Source organism: Nuphar pumila, chromosome 11 (assembly GCF_984573655.1).
Source record: "Nuphar pumila chromosome 11, dmNupPumi1.hap1.1, whole genome shotgun sequence".
Classification (NCBI taxonomy): Eukaryota; Viridiplantae; Streptophyta; class Magnoliopsida; order Nymphaeales; family Nymphaeaceae; genus Nuphar; species Nuphar pumila.
The window spans coordinates 57,225,459-57,240,925 of record NC_143259.1 but is presented as its reverse complement, the minus strand read 5'-3'; the positions used below and the strand labels follow the sequence as shown (position 1 = coordinate 57,240,925).

Here is a 15,467-nt window from a genome sequence, read left to right as displayed (position 1 = left end):
AGTAGATATACAATAGACATACATATACCTAGATATGTATATACCTATGATGAGAAAATATACATATTTAATGAAAATTCCATATAATGGGTAAAAAAAAAAAAAAAAATACAGGTATATACAGTTTCTGTAGGGAATTTTACATAATCATATTTCTCAAATTACAACATATTTCTCAACAAAATCGGGTATGGAGCTTCCCTATATATCAATAATGAAACGTGCAAAAGATGGTACAGAGATAATGAACGGATATGGATATATCCATTCATGAATATGGCTGATTATCAAGACTGGGTACCTGCAGGAAAGAGAGTGGCTAAATGTAGGATATACGAAATGTGTATGATATATGATGAAGCAATATCAAGGATATTGGGAAAGCGTTGTGGAAAGTGTAAGGGAGAGGTAGTAACTGATATGATGACATAAAACATAAAATTACTAGGGAATGCATGGAGGGTTAATGACTATGGTCCCAATGATAATAAACATTGCTAAAACAGGGGTTAAATAAGAATGAGAGTTGAAAACTGTAACGAAATGCTGGATACAGCCACTATGAGATATACAGGTGACTAATAAAATTTTACTCAAATGATATTCCAGCCACAGACCAATTTCAGCAAACTGTCCACCCTTCACCTTTTATAGCCTTGGTGTAATATTTTATGGAATCTAATTAACTTCAGCCATTATGGTCAACACCTTGAATTTCAGCATTGCAATGGTTTTAATCTAAACAAGGTTTTTATCTTGCTTGTGTAAATTTGCAGGTGTATTATATCAGCCCACCACTCTGTAAACATTGAGGAATCAAATAGGTCCAGCAACACACTGAATGGGTATAATCACTCCAGACACAGAGTATGCGTTCCATTTGTGTCCGCATCTACATGTATAATTGCCATACAGTCCAGAAAATGGAGTATGTTTGCCTCTGCAAGCATATGCAGCTTGCTGATTTCATTACAGCCATATTGGCAATTTCAGAAACCAACGACTACTGTTCATTTATTGATACATGTAGCAAATGCAGCAATGACATATCACACACAAAACACCTTCTGTTTCAGCAGAAACAAAACAACAACAAAAAAAACTTAGAGGGAAGTATATCGGTGCTCAAAACTATTGCACAATCAAAAGAATCAGACAGCAATGAATCGTGTGATGCTTCAGGATAAATAAAAAAAAAATGACTACTATCATGATAATAAAAAAAATGCAGAAATGCATTGATGCACAAGAACAAATTTGTGAATGGCATGATGAATCTTGAATTCGATGGATGGAATATAACAAGTTCAGAAGATGATTGCAAACATTGCTGCTACTATTGATAATTCAATACTACACAATACTGAGTTTTGGGAGAACAGGGAAGTGGGAAATGAGAAAAACGTGAAAACAGAGAAAAAAAAAAAAAATGACATGGGAAAAAGGAAAAAAAAAGATGACATCGATTATGGAATTGATGTTGCTTACCGTGAATCAAATGAAAGGAGGTATCCTGGAATGTTATTGCTGCTACTAAAATCACAGATAGGATGATGGCTGCTCGTGATTCCTTGTTCCAAATGATCTCGACTGGGCTAAAGGAATATGGGGAATGACCCTGCCGTGTTTTCTGCACCAAGGGATCTCTGCTGATGGGCTGAAATAGGCTGGAGCGGCTGGGCTTCTTGCTAGCTGGGCTGAAATAGGCTGGAGGTGGCTGGGCTAAAGAAGATCGGCTGAAGGAGGATGTGCGGCTGAAGATGGGCTGAGATGGCTGAGTCTCTTGCACTCTAGGAAACGCCACCCTTCAGCTAAGAGTTGAAGGTATGAAGCCCTTCACGCTGGATGAAGGAAATGAGCCTCCAAGAGGGGAAGAACCCACGATAGATAAAACGATACTTCAGAAAACGCAGATTGGCTTCCTCCTTCTTTCAGCTGAAGGAAAATGGGTACCTTCTTGGTGAATCCCCCTTTCGTTGGGTATCCTTCTGTTGGTGGGCTGAAGAAAATGACAGCAGCCGATAGATCTTCTTGATGGCTGGTGCTGGAGAAGAAGATGGACAGCAAACGATGGATCTTCTTGATGGCTGGTGCTGGAGAAGAGGATGGACAGCAACCGATGGGTTGAAGAAGATGCAGTTTTTGCTGCTGGAGGTAGAGAAATGATGGGCTGCGGCTGGCTTGATCTTCTCCTGGTGGGGAAGGAAGGTGGTGCTGGTAATGGAATCCTCTGCAAAACCCAAAATCTCCAACTCAATTGGCCACCCCCCGTGAATGCCCTGCCCCCCCCTTTTTAAAAACTTTCTCTTCTCACAAAAAAAAACGCAGCTCCCCCTTCCGTTACAATTTTTTTTTTTTGAAAACTTTTGAAAGTTTTGTAACTGAATTTTTAAAACTTGCTATTTTTTAAAAAAAAACGCATCTTGGGTTTTTTCAAAACTTTGCTTCATTTACCTAAGTTTTAGGTAAATTTATTATATTATATATTTTTTTTTTTTTGGAAGTTCGGTTGTGCCACTTTAAGGCTGCCTCTTTCTAAAAAAAAAAATTTATTAAAACAAATAAAATAAAAAGGAAATAAATGAGAGGCTTTTATGGAAATGCCACCTCAATTCACTTTTAAAATCCTTTTGAAAATAAAGCTTTATTTTGTTTTTGCAAATCTTTTATTTTCAAGTGGGGTGCCACATGTGTGTGGGCCCACTAACTAAAAATGAATAATATTGAGAAAAATAAAAAAAAAGAAAATTTGCAAATTGGTATGGATTTCGGGTGGGTCCCGCTCCATTTATTTGAAGATACGAGATAAAACCTTATTTGTTTTTTTTTTTTTTTTTTTTTTTTTTCAAGAATTTGGAAAAATTGGGTTTTCAGGGCAAAAATATGGATAAATGTAAAAACAAAATTTGTAAAGAGATTTAAAATCTTTTGCAAAAACAGTTTTGAGATAAAATCTTTAAAATCAATATCCAAATATCCAGATTGTTTTGTTGAGAAAATTTTTGTAATTCAAAGTCCTGGGGGTAAAATGGGAAAATTTGGTAGTTTTGAATACCCAGGGTTTTAAAAATCAATAAAAAGTTTAAACATCAAATCTGGATGGATAATTTTGCAAATCAGGAGTTCTGGATCTCAAACTGATATGCTATGTAATGAAATGATGCAAAGTGTTCATGCAATGCGATGCAAAGACATGTTTCAGTGAAATGTCACTCTGAGCTCGGACTTGAAAATTCTAACTTTTGTCCAGAAAGAGGATTTTGAAATTTTGCAATTTGAAGATGTCTCTGAACCTAAATAAAGAAATTTTGAGGCTCAAGAATGAGATTTAGGACTTTCTTCAAGGTTCAATCTTGGAAAATGACTATTTTGCCCTTCATTGCTTCTGGAGAACTGACACGTGCCGATTGAGGGCGATGTCGAGAGGATGGGTGAAAATTTGGGGTGTTTACAGATGCCCCTCTTTGCTACTAAGCCGGCTTATGGCCGAGCTTAGTGGCAAAGAAAACACACCAAATTTGGGCTATATAAAAAAAAAATGCCCCAGTTAGAAGGATCTGACTGGGTGTGAGGAAATTAGCCCGAGGAAAATGGTAGATATGAAGCGAAGAATGGAGAGAAAAGACTCACTCTGTGAGAGTGAAATTCAGGTTTATGCCCTTAACCTGGATGGGATAGAAATATCTCGTATGGAACAAAGCTCAGGTTTCAACCCTTGACCTGATTGGGGAATGGAATATCTCATCGAAGTGAGACTCAGGTTCGCACCCTTAACCTGATTGGGCGAAAAATGAAATACCTCTTTGAATGAGGCTCAGGTTTATACCCTTAACCTGATCGGGCGGAAAAATGGAATACCTCTTTGAATGAGGCTCAGGTTTATACCCTTATCCTGATCGGGTGGAAAATGGAATACCTCCTTGAATGAGGCTCAGGTTTATACCCTTATCCTGATCGGGTGGAAAATGGATGGAATCCTCGAAAGAAGAGACCATGATGGAACCTTCGGATTTTGCACAATAAATCCGACAGGGGTTTTGCAAAAGGAAAGAAAATGGGGTCCCTAAAGCTTGAAAAAGGATTGATTTTGGGTGTCTCATTGCTGAGACTAAATAGCTTTTGAAATTACCTTTTGCGACAAATGATTGTTGGTTCGACCTCGAATCGAAATAGGACTGTCTATGATGGGACAGTGGGGACACAGGGAAGTGTGCAATCTGAGAGTTCATGCTCTCAAAGAAGGGAAGGAATCAAGTCCTTCAGAGGGATTAAAATTGGTGTCAGGATGCATCGAAAACGAACATCAAGCTCTCGCTTCACGTCAGGATGACTAGAAAATATTGTCAAAATGTTGGAAATTTTGCTGTTGATTCGAAATTTTTGAAAATGTTGCACATTGTTGCAAAGATATTCTTTCTTTTCTACCCAAAGTATTACCTCCAAACAAGGTTCACTTCGTAGAATCGAGACTTGAAATCCAAATTGCTTGCAATTGACCTTCTTCAAGGAAGCTATCAATTTCCTTGATATGAACAAGAAAGAGAATTTGATATTGTGAAAGCAGTTGATGAAAGAGTATTGATAATAGAATTTCACAAGATTAAAGAGGATTCTTGATAGATTTGGCAGTTTGATATCCTGAGAGCTTCTCTCTTGATAATCTTTCTGCACTCTTTTGGGCCTCTTTGGTGTTTTGGCTATATTCTCCTTCATTTTGGAGATGTTCTGACTTTCTCTCTGTCTCTTTTTCCTTTCTTGCTCTCTTTTGGGAAGGGTACGTCACAAACTCCTTCAACTTGGAGATGTTTCGATCCTTCCTTGACGATATTGGCTTCTTGGCTAGAGATCTTTGGATGATAGCTAAAATTAAATATCTTTTAGGGATTGTCGAGAGGTTCATCGCATCTGCCTTCATCTTGACAGTGCTTTGGACCTTCCCTGGAAGGATCCGTCACAAACTCCGTCATCTTGGAGATGTTTCGAATCTTCTTTGGCCCCGGGGGTCTACTCGCCTAATTCGCCTTCATCTTGACGACAGGTGAGAGATCCCTTTTGCGGATACTTAATTGCAGCTTAGATGATTCTGAGGAGACAAGGCTTGGGTAAATGCTCTCTTTTCTAGCACTCAGGATATTTCAACTGCCTCGTCTTTACAAGAATAGCCTTTAAAGATGCGCCATTGACTGCGATCAATATCGATCATCCATGGCTTTGCAAAACATTGAATTTTCTTTGCTGGCCATATCGAGGATTTATCCTTCATCCTTTTGGCTGGCCGATAGAAAGAATTTGAGTTTTGAATCTCTTTTCGCGAAAGCTTCACTCTTTTGGAAATGATGCTGAAGGTAAACTGAAATAAAGATTTGTGCAATAAAGATTCTGAGATCAACAATTGATTGACAAATTGACAAAATTTTCTTGAAATCCTTGGTGAAAGTGAGTATTTAAAGTCCGGTTCAACACATCCGTGACGAAGATTCTCCTCTCTTTTTCCCCAAAAAGAGAGACTCAGGCTTGGCCCTTACCTGAATGGGAAATGGGAAATACTCCTCTCTTCCCTGAAGAGGAGGTGTTTGCAAAACAAACTTTCGAAGAGAAATTGAGCTTTCGTCAAAGCTCCCTAATATTAGGCTTCTCTTATGGAAAGGGGGCCGAAAATAGTGAGGTCTGAAAATTGGGTCATGAAAGGAACGAGTCCATCACACTCTCCCTGCAAAGAGGGTCTTTCATGACGAAAATGGCCTAGTATGAAATTGGGGGGTCACAAGAAAAGCGAGTCTCCGTCAAGCCTCTCCCTTTAAAAGGGTTTCTTGTGTGAAATTGGAAATTGTTTTGCAAACGGTTCACAAAGACGCGAGTCCCTTCAAACTCTCCCTGAAAAGGGGCTAAGTGAACGAGTTGGATAGCATGCAAAAAGAATGAGCTCCCTCGAACTCTCCCTAAAAAGGGTCTCTCGCAAGAGAAAATGATTGAAATTAGATATTGAGATTGATTGACCCGAAGGTCAAAGTTGGATGACCTGACGGTCGAAATTGAGAATTGGTTGACCACAAGATCGAAATTATGTGACTCGAAGGTCGAAATTTGGAAATTGAGTGACCCGAAGGTCGAAATTTGAGAATTGGAATTTGAAATTGAAAATTGGGTGACTCTGGGGTCAAAAATTGGGAATTGAATGACCTAACGGTCGAAATTGAGAATTGATTGACCCGAAGGTCGAAAATTTGGAATTGGTTAACCGAAAGGTCGAAATTTCGGAAATTGGGCGACCCAACAGATCAAAAATTGATTGACCCGAAAGTTGAAGGTAGGAAATTGATTGACCCGAAGGTCAAAATTGGAAATTGGTATTTGAAATTGAGAATTGAAAATTGGGTGACCCAGAGGTCGAAATTGGAGAATTGCCTGATTTGAATATTTAAATTGGAATTTAGAGGGCAAAACATCGAATTTTGAGCAACTGACAGACTCTGATGATCGAAATAACTTGGATAAACAAATGAGAATAATGAATTCGAGTCAAAGCTCGAATGAAATACAGAGATCACGAGTCGGAACCCGGATCAACCAATGAAAATGATTTGAAATAAAACCCGAGTCGGAACTCGGTTTTCTGAAAAATTGGGATTTTGAAAATGTGCCAGTTTGAGTATTGGATTTTGGAATAATACCAGTCCGAGCGCTGGGTTTTTGGTTCAGTATTGGTGATGACCTTTTGATTTTGAATCGTTAGGAATTGTGATGGGACTGTTTGTTGAAATCCCAATACTGACTGGATTGTTGTTCATGCAGTTGAATGCAAATGAATATGAATTGATGCCTATGAATGCACAAGTGCATGAAATGAGAAATTTGTTTATCCTGCCTGCATACAGAACAAAAATTTAAAAATGCCCCCAGTGTAACTGGGAAAGAAGGTTGGATCATTATCTGAAGGAAACAGGAAGGATTTACAAGAGAAGAATAAATGTTTCAAGTATAAAACTTTTTCAAATGTCGCGCGTTAATAGGATCTGGCAATTCTACCCCATCGGCATTGATGAGCCGATATGCGTTGCAGGGTAATGCTTCTTTGACGACATATGGGCCTTCCCAATTTGGCGACCATTTACCGCCAGGATGATGCTTGAGATAAGCTGTGGATCGAAGCACTAACTCATTGACTTTGAATCTTCTTTCGATGACCGACTTCGCATATTGCCTGGCTACTCTCTGGCGATAAGATTGAGCATGCTCTGCTGCTTTTAACCTTCTCTCGTCGAGTAAGTCTAATTGTACCAGTCGCTGCTGCTGGCATTGATCAAGGGGTAATTGCAGAAGCGATGCAAATTTCAAAGCGGGCTTTTGAACGTGTAGCGGCAACACTACTTCTGTTCCATAGACCAGTTCTGATGGGGTAGCATTCGTTGGTGTACGAATGGTGGTCCGATAGGCCCATAGTGCGTCGTGGATTTTCTCATGCCAGTCACGGCCTGTTTCCACAGTTCGCTCCAAAATACGAATTAAAATCTTGTTGGTGGCCTCTGCCTGACCATTCCCTTGAGGATAATATGGAGCGGAAAAATGGTGATAGATCTTGAATTTTGAGCAGAATGTTTTCATCTTTTCATTCTTGAAATGACTGCCATTGTCTGACACAATGTCATGTGGGATGCCGAAACGGCAAAGGATGTTCTTGTGAATAAAAGAGACCACGTGTCGGCCTTCTACTGTGCGAAGAGTGATAGCTTCTACCCACTTGGTGAAATATTCTGTTGCAGCAAGGAAATATTTATGGCCATTTGAAGCTGAAGGAGTGATGGGACCTACGACATCGAAGGCCCACATAGAAAATGGCCATGGAGAGACAACAGACTGTAAATAAGTTGCCGGAGCATGGATGGAAGGTGCGTGTATCTGGCATTGCACACACTTCTTCACATAATGATAACAGTCTTGTTGCATAGTCTTCCAGTAGTAACCTGCTCTGATGATTTGCTTGACAAGGGTTTGGTAACCGACGTGGCCACCACAAATGCCTTCGTGTGCTTCTCGCACGACTTCTTTGGCTTCATCTTTGTCTAAACATCTGGAATACTCTGAACTGAATCCACGACGATAGAGGACATTGGCCAAAATAAAATATCGAGTAGACATACGCTGGATTGCTCGTTGCTCTTTCTTTGAGAGTTCTGGAGGAAATTCGCCAGTTTCTATGAAAGTTTTGATGTTGTAATACCAAGGCTTTTTCCTTTGCTCAGCTTGGTTTACTTGTTCCGCTGGAATGAAAGCAGGTTGGTCAAGTCTGCCAATTTCAAAAGAGCGACAAGATTCTCCATTTTTGAATGCTATAATGGAGCCTAAACTGGCGAGACTATCGGCTACTTGATTAAAATCTCTCTTGATGTGGAATAACTGAAATTCTTCAAACTTGCTGACAAGAGCTGAAACAATTTTCTGATAGGGAAATAACTTCTGATCTTTCACTTGCCATTCGGCTCGAACTTGATTGACAATGAGTAATGAGTCACCGTAGGCATGCACTCTCTTAACATTGAAATCTAGTAGAATCTTTAAACCTTGAATCAGGGCTTCATATTCAGCCATATTGTGGGTACATTGAAAATCTAACTTGAGAGAAAATGGAATCATCTCCTTCTCAGGAGTGATTAATAAGATTCCAATGCCTATTCCAGCCATGTTCTTAGAACCATCGAAAAATAAATTCCAGACTGGAGATTGCTGGATATTGCAAATTTGCTCATCAAGGAAGTCATCTTCGGCTTTCACCTCTTCTACTAGAGGAAAATCTGCCAATTGATCTGCAATTGCTTGGCCTTTGATTGATTGTTGTGAAACATATTCTAAGTCATACTGCATCAATAAGACTTGCCATTTGGCGACTCGTCCGCTGAGAAAAGGTTGCTCCAAGATGTATTTGAGAGGATTGAGTTTAGACAAGATTTTGACTTCTGATGCCAACAGGTAGTGTCTTAGCTTCTGACACATCCATACCAGAGCTAGGCAGGTCTTCTCTATATGAGAGTATTTCTTTTCATAATCTATGAAAGTCTTACTCACATAATAAATGGCGTGCTCTATCGGGCTGCCTTCTTTGTATTGTGCCAAGAATCCGCCACATGCGACTTGATTGACTGAGATGTATAACAGAAGAGGTTTTCCCAATTCTGGCGGCTTCAGGATTGGAGGATTGAGAAGATACTTCTTGATTCTATCGAACGATTGCTGACATTCTGGTCCCCATTCGAATTTCACTCCTTTTCTGAGCAAGTGGTTGAAAGGTTCACATCTCATCGCCAAGTTGGAAATAAATCGCCGGATTGATTGCATGCGTCCCTGAAGGCTACGCAACTCTTTGAGATTTTTCGGGGGTGGCATATCAATGATAGCCTTGGCTTTGGCTGGGTCAACTTCAATTCCCTTTTTACTGACCAGAAAACCCAACAGTTTGCCTGATTCGACTCCAAAGACACATTTTTGCGGGTTAAGCCTTAACTTGTAAAGAATGAGTCTCTTAAAGACTTGATCAAGGGCTTCGAGGTGATCTTCTCCCTCTTTAGATTTCACGAGAATATCATCAACATACGCATCCATGATTTTGCGCATTTGATCATGAAATATAACAGCCATTTCCCGTTGATATGTTGCTCCAGCATTCTTGAGCCCAAAAGGCATAACCGTATAGCAGAAAGTGCCCCAAGGCGTAGTAAAGGAAGTTTTAGATTGGTCGCGGGCGGCCAACTTAATCTGGTTGTAGCCGGAATATCCATCCATGAAGGAGAACATGGCGTGTCCTGCTGTGCTGTCAATCAAAAGATTAATGCTTGGCAGTGGATAGTCATCTTTCGGAGTTGCCTTATTGAGATCTCTGAAGTCTATACAAATCCTGACTTTGCCGCTTTTCTTTGGGACAACGACGATATTGGCTAACCAATCTGGATAGTCAATAGGTCGGATAAATCCTGCTTTGAGCAGATCTTCAAGTCCTTCTTTGACTTGTTGCTCTATTCTAGGATCCATTTTTCTCAGCTTTTGCTTAACTGGCTTAGCATCCGGCTTCAAAACGAGTCGATGTTCGACCAATTTGGGATCTAAACCCGGCATATCTTCATATGTCCATGCGAACACTTCTTCATGCTGCTTGAGAAAATTTGTAAGTCTTTCTTTCTCTTCCGGACTTAGACTGATACCGATCTTGAGAATCTTGGGATATTCCTCTGAGTCGATATTGACATCTTCAGTAGGATCTTGTACTAGAGCAGATGGTTCATCTTGCTTCTGAACTGAGGTGAATTCTGGTAATTCCTGAGGAGACGGGTCAAATTCTGCATAATCATCTAACTGCTTTGCAACCTTGCTGTCTCCTGTGCTTGCTTTGACTCGGTGAATTGCTGCCGATTTCTGGAAAACCTTTGGATTGATAACGAGTTTCTTGATTGCTCGGGAAGACATTCCTGAAATTTTGGATAAGAAATGTGATTCAGGAAAAATCGTCCATCATACGACAAACCCTCAAAAAGAATTATGCATAAAATGACATTGAGTTATAAAATGAGAATGTAGAGACAAAAGAGGCAGATGGCACCCAGATAAACAGAGAAAATTGACATTTTATTGATTTGAATTGATAAAAGACATGGAGACATTTATTTTGAAAAGAATAGAAGGAAATGCAACAACGATTCTCAATGTGCCCCTCTGACAAAAACAGTCTTCTTTGGTGAGTTTCCGCTGAAAAACCCTAATCCTGCCCTGTGGGGACGATGCTTTTGGATTATTGGCTCGACACGACCATCTTCATTTTTGCCCAGTCCTTTAAACGGTTGATAACCATGCTTCAGAAGTAAGTCAAATCCCTTTCTTGCTTTCATGAATTGTGGAAACAATGGATGATCTTTGACAGTGTCGTAGCTGACACGACCTCCAACTTTGAAGAACTTGGGACCTTTCCATCGGGTCATGGCTACAGTGTGCAAGGATAATTCTGATGTTGCCTGGAATATCTCCTGACTTTCTTTGAGACTGATTTCTTCATTCTCTCTGATGCTAGGAATATCTGCAGTACATGATGGTCGAGGTATCATAGGCTGTGGGAGCCTTTCTTCTGGGTCCTCTCCGAGCACAGTTGTAATCATTCCACCTTTTGACCATTTTACGCATTGATGTAAGGTGGAAGGCACTGCATTTGCATTATGAATCCATGTCCTTCCGAGCAGCAAATTGTAGGTGGGTGGCACATTGACCACATGAAAAAGCACGGAATGTACCGAATAATTAATGAATACTTCCAGGAATATCTTCCCTTTAGCCGTCTGACCATGATTGTCAAACCCATAGATGGTAATAGGGTCTGGAATGTATTCTTCTTCCTTAATGCCTAGCGCCTTTGCGGTCATTTCAGGACATATATTGAGGCTGCTACCTCCATCTACTAGCACATGGGGTACTGTCATTCCCCTGACCCGAACGACGATGTAAAGAGCATTATTGTGAAAGGAATGAGGCTTTGGAAGGTCCTCATCTGAGAAAGTGATCGGCGCATTAGTCATGGCTGAATTCACAATTTGTGCCATGTCTTCAGGAGTGGTACTGGGCTTAACTTTGATTTTTCTGAGCAGATCGTCCAGTACTTGCTGATGCTTGCAGGAACTTTTGGCCAAGTCAAAAATGGAAATATTGGACAAAGCGGTCAGAGGCTTCTGACTTGAATTCCCCGGCTTGGGCTTGATGATTTGATTGAGAAAATCAGGAAGTCCCTTTGACTTGGGGACTGACTTTACCGATGCTTCGGAGACTTTCATCTTACCCAATGCTGAGATTAGATCCATTTTCTTAGAATCAGGAGTTGCTTGTCGAAGTACTGATACCTGATGTTGAACTTGAAGATCTTGTGCAGAACATGGCTTGATGCGCTCATGTGGCAGAAATGGTTGGGCAGATACTACTGCTGTGGTGTGTGAAGGAAAAGGCTGCTTAAGAATGTCCATTTTTTCTTCTTTTTCTCCTTCTACCAATAGATTTTTATCGATAAGATCCTGCACAATGTTCTTGAGAACGAAACAATTCTCAGTGCTGTGTCCCACTGTTCTGTGGAACTTGCAGAATTGATCCTTCCATTTCCCCATAGGCACAGGGGGATCAGCCAACCTCGGTAATTTGACCATTTCCTTCGACAACATATACTCGAGCACATCTTCGAGTGATTGATCGAGAGGAGTGAATTTTCGATCATAACTCCATCCTTCATGTTTAACTTTTTCACACAATTTAGGCCCTTGGTCTTGCTGAGAAGGCTTGCTGAACTGAGGAACAGGCTTCATTTTCTGATCTCCTTTATTGTTGGGATTGCCTGCGCCGTAACAGTAATCTTTCTTCTGCCCTTTGTACTGATTTCGGCTATTGTTGTTATTATTGTTGGCAGAGAAGGTGAAGTGAGCTTTCTTCTTCTGCTCACCTTGGTTATTTTTGGAAAAAGTGAAGCCTTCATAGACTCCATTTTCTACGCTCAGCTCGAGCCATTCTGCTCGCTCAGTTAATTCAATGAAGGTCCTGGACGGTGCGGTAGAGATTAATCCTCTTAACGGCTGCGAAAAGTTATTGAGGATTAGGGACAGGGCGTGCCTTTCTGAAATGGGATCTCTCATTTTATTACAGGCTGACCTCCACCTGTGAATGAAATCCCGTGCTTTTTCATTCTCATTCTGCCTCAGACTGCAGAGATGACTTAATGTCGGGAGCGCTTCTGTATTGAACAAAAAGCGTTCAATAAATAAATTCACCACTTTATCGAACTCCTTGAGCTCGATGGGATTGATATGCTCAGCATACCATTTAGCTGCAACTCCTTCCAAGCTACGAGGGAAACACAGGAACAGTGCTCTGTTATTTCTCTTGAATCTTGAGCACTCTGCGAAGAAAGTGGCGAGATGGGCTTTCGGATCGCCAGAACCATCGAACTTGATAAATTTTCGGGGAAGATTTTCGAGATCGTCATCCCCTTCGAAGTCGTCATAGAAGTCCTCACTGGTGAAGACTTTCTTGCCCTTGTCGCGGGCTTGGAGATCCTTAACAACTCGGGCCATTTCCCTGAATTGTGACTGCAGAGGTTCTTTTGTGACTTGATTCTTTGCTTTGCGGCTCCTCCTTTGCTCTCGGCCACGTTTCTGAAATGTCGGAGGCACCTCATATTCTTCCTCAGTGTCTTCAGTTGATTCAGATTCATCTGAGATTTCTTCTGACTGAATCTGCTTCTTGGGAGCCTTCTTATTCTTATGTCCGTGGAACTTTTCTCTGAATTGATTTTTTTCTGCACTAGTTCCAGCCTGTGCATTCATCATTTTATTCATCATCTTTCGGAACATGGCGTACATTTGAGGGTCTATGCCATCATCCTCTCGTTGCTGCTCTTGACTCTTCTCGAATCGGGGAGAGCCCATCTCTTCTTCTGAGGCTGACGAGTATTGCGATGCCGTTGTTCTTTTGCCCGATCTTGTCTGAACCATCAAATGTTATGGATGCTCTCAGATTTTGCTGTGGATGCTCTCCTGTAGGGCAAAGACCTGATTAGATTATGAAGGAATTGGCTTTTGGAAAAATATGGTAGACAATTTGAAGAAGATATCCCATTACTAGGGACAGAGTCGTCGCGAGAATCACGACAATTGTGTTGTCAATTCTTGGCACGAGAAACAAACAACGAAAATATGCCTTGTTACCTAGGCGAGGTCATCAAGCCATAATAGAAAAAGAGAGAATCTTATTAAAATGAGAAAACATGATTTTATTGATCTTGACAAAGAGGTGGAGGACAGACAATTTGCCACCATTCACGATAATCAGCAGACACTCTAGGACCAGGAAAAATTTTAAGAGAGACAAAGGAATCCCAGCCGTAGCGGGCAGAATGATAGGCCCCGGACCATTGCGCGGAAGTGAGATCAAACTCTGCCACAACACCTGATAACAATCGGGCTTCGACGTACTGCTGTCTCTGGGAGAACTGCCGGACACACCTCTCTGGTTGGTAGTAAGTGCAGAAGAATGGGCCCAGTAACTTGAACCTCTTACCATAAGCATAGGTGTATCTAGGAGGAGATAGTTGTCGATCAAAATAGTCCCATACCACATCATCTTCTTGAATGTTGTTGATCATAGACCGGTACTGGGCCACTGGAAGGAGCTCTTGTCCATTGTATCTAAAAGAGCTTGCTCGGGCTGGAACATGCTGAAAGAACCAGGATTGAAGCGCATAGATACATCCTTCAACTAAGATAGATTCTCCAAGTGAGAATCGAGTCAGACCTCGATATAGGAAGGCGAGCGCTGCCATGGCTATAGAAAGACGATTGGTTTGCCGACTTCCCCATCTTCTCATAAGCTGGATTATTCTGATGTCCATGTAATTCTGTCCATCTGGGAAGAGGGATAATCCTACAGTGCACAGAACCATTGCATTCTGAATCCTTTCTCTGGCTGTTCTTGATAGTGAGCTGACTTCGACGAAGGTCCCGTACTGGCGGTATAACTCTAGTAGGTCAACATATTCATTTCCTTCTAACTGGATCAGGGGCCAAGATCGGCGGCCTGTCATACGAGCTAAGGAGTCTCGGGGGTCTAAACCCTTGACATTGATCAAGAATTGATGTTCTAATGGATCGCTTGGTTGACCGGTTGGTTCTGGCAACCCCATGATTTCTGAAAATTCATCCATTAAAACGGTCATCTCTCCCCATGGGAACCAGAAGGTGCACGTCCGAGGATTCCATCGCTCCGCCATTGCATGGATCAAGTTGCCATTGATGGTCTGCTTTTCGACTGCTGACGCCAATTCTAATCCGCACTTGCTCAAATGGTCCGGGAACATTCGGGAAAAGCTCTTTAGCCAGGAATAATACCACCGGGGAATGAAAGTTCCGGTGCTAAGGGCTCGATGTTCAGGACGACCTTGTCGCACCTCGAAGGAGATGTGACCTTCAGGAAAGATAGGATCGACTTGACTGGATGCCATCGAACTGAAAACAGAGAAAGACTCAGAATGAGACTTAGGAAAATATGAGAAATTTTGAAAAATTTTGCAGGCAGGATAAAATGCAGCTAGAAATTTAAGATCCAGTGGAAAGGTAGAATGTAAAATCACCTGGAGTTTTGAAAAAAATTGGATATTTGGGAAAATCTTCCAGGGTTTGAGAAAAAGACCTTGTGGAAAATAAGGATATTTTGAAAAAGACCTAATGAGTTGAAAAATATTGGGAAATATAAAGAATTGAAGAAATAACACCCATACAATCACATCCTGCACAAACATTTATGCGCATACAACATTCCCTAAAAGGCTGACTCTAGATGCATCAATTTGAAAATAGCTGTAGGACCTTAATCCTAACTCTAGGTTTAGATCATCTTCGTCCAATCCAGTTATGCCGATATATCCGAACCGAAATTCGAGGTACGTGGCATATAATTTCAAC

At 41.0% G+C, this 15,467-nt stretch overlaps 1 long non-coding RNA gene across 1 annotated transcript; it reads right to left on the bottom strand.

Moving 5' to 3' along the window:
• Positions 1-457: 457 nt before the first annotated feature.
• On the bottom strand, positions 458-1,582 carry LOC149822384 (uncharacterized). Its single transcript, XR_016425950.1, has 2 exons — positions 1,489-1,582; positions 458-1,067 (listed from the first exon to the last, which is right to left on the bottom strand). It is a non-coding gene; the product is annotated as an uncharacterized LOC149822384 (long non-coding RNA).
• Positions 1,583-15,467: the final 13,885 nt, after the last annotated feature.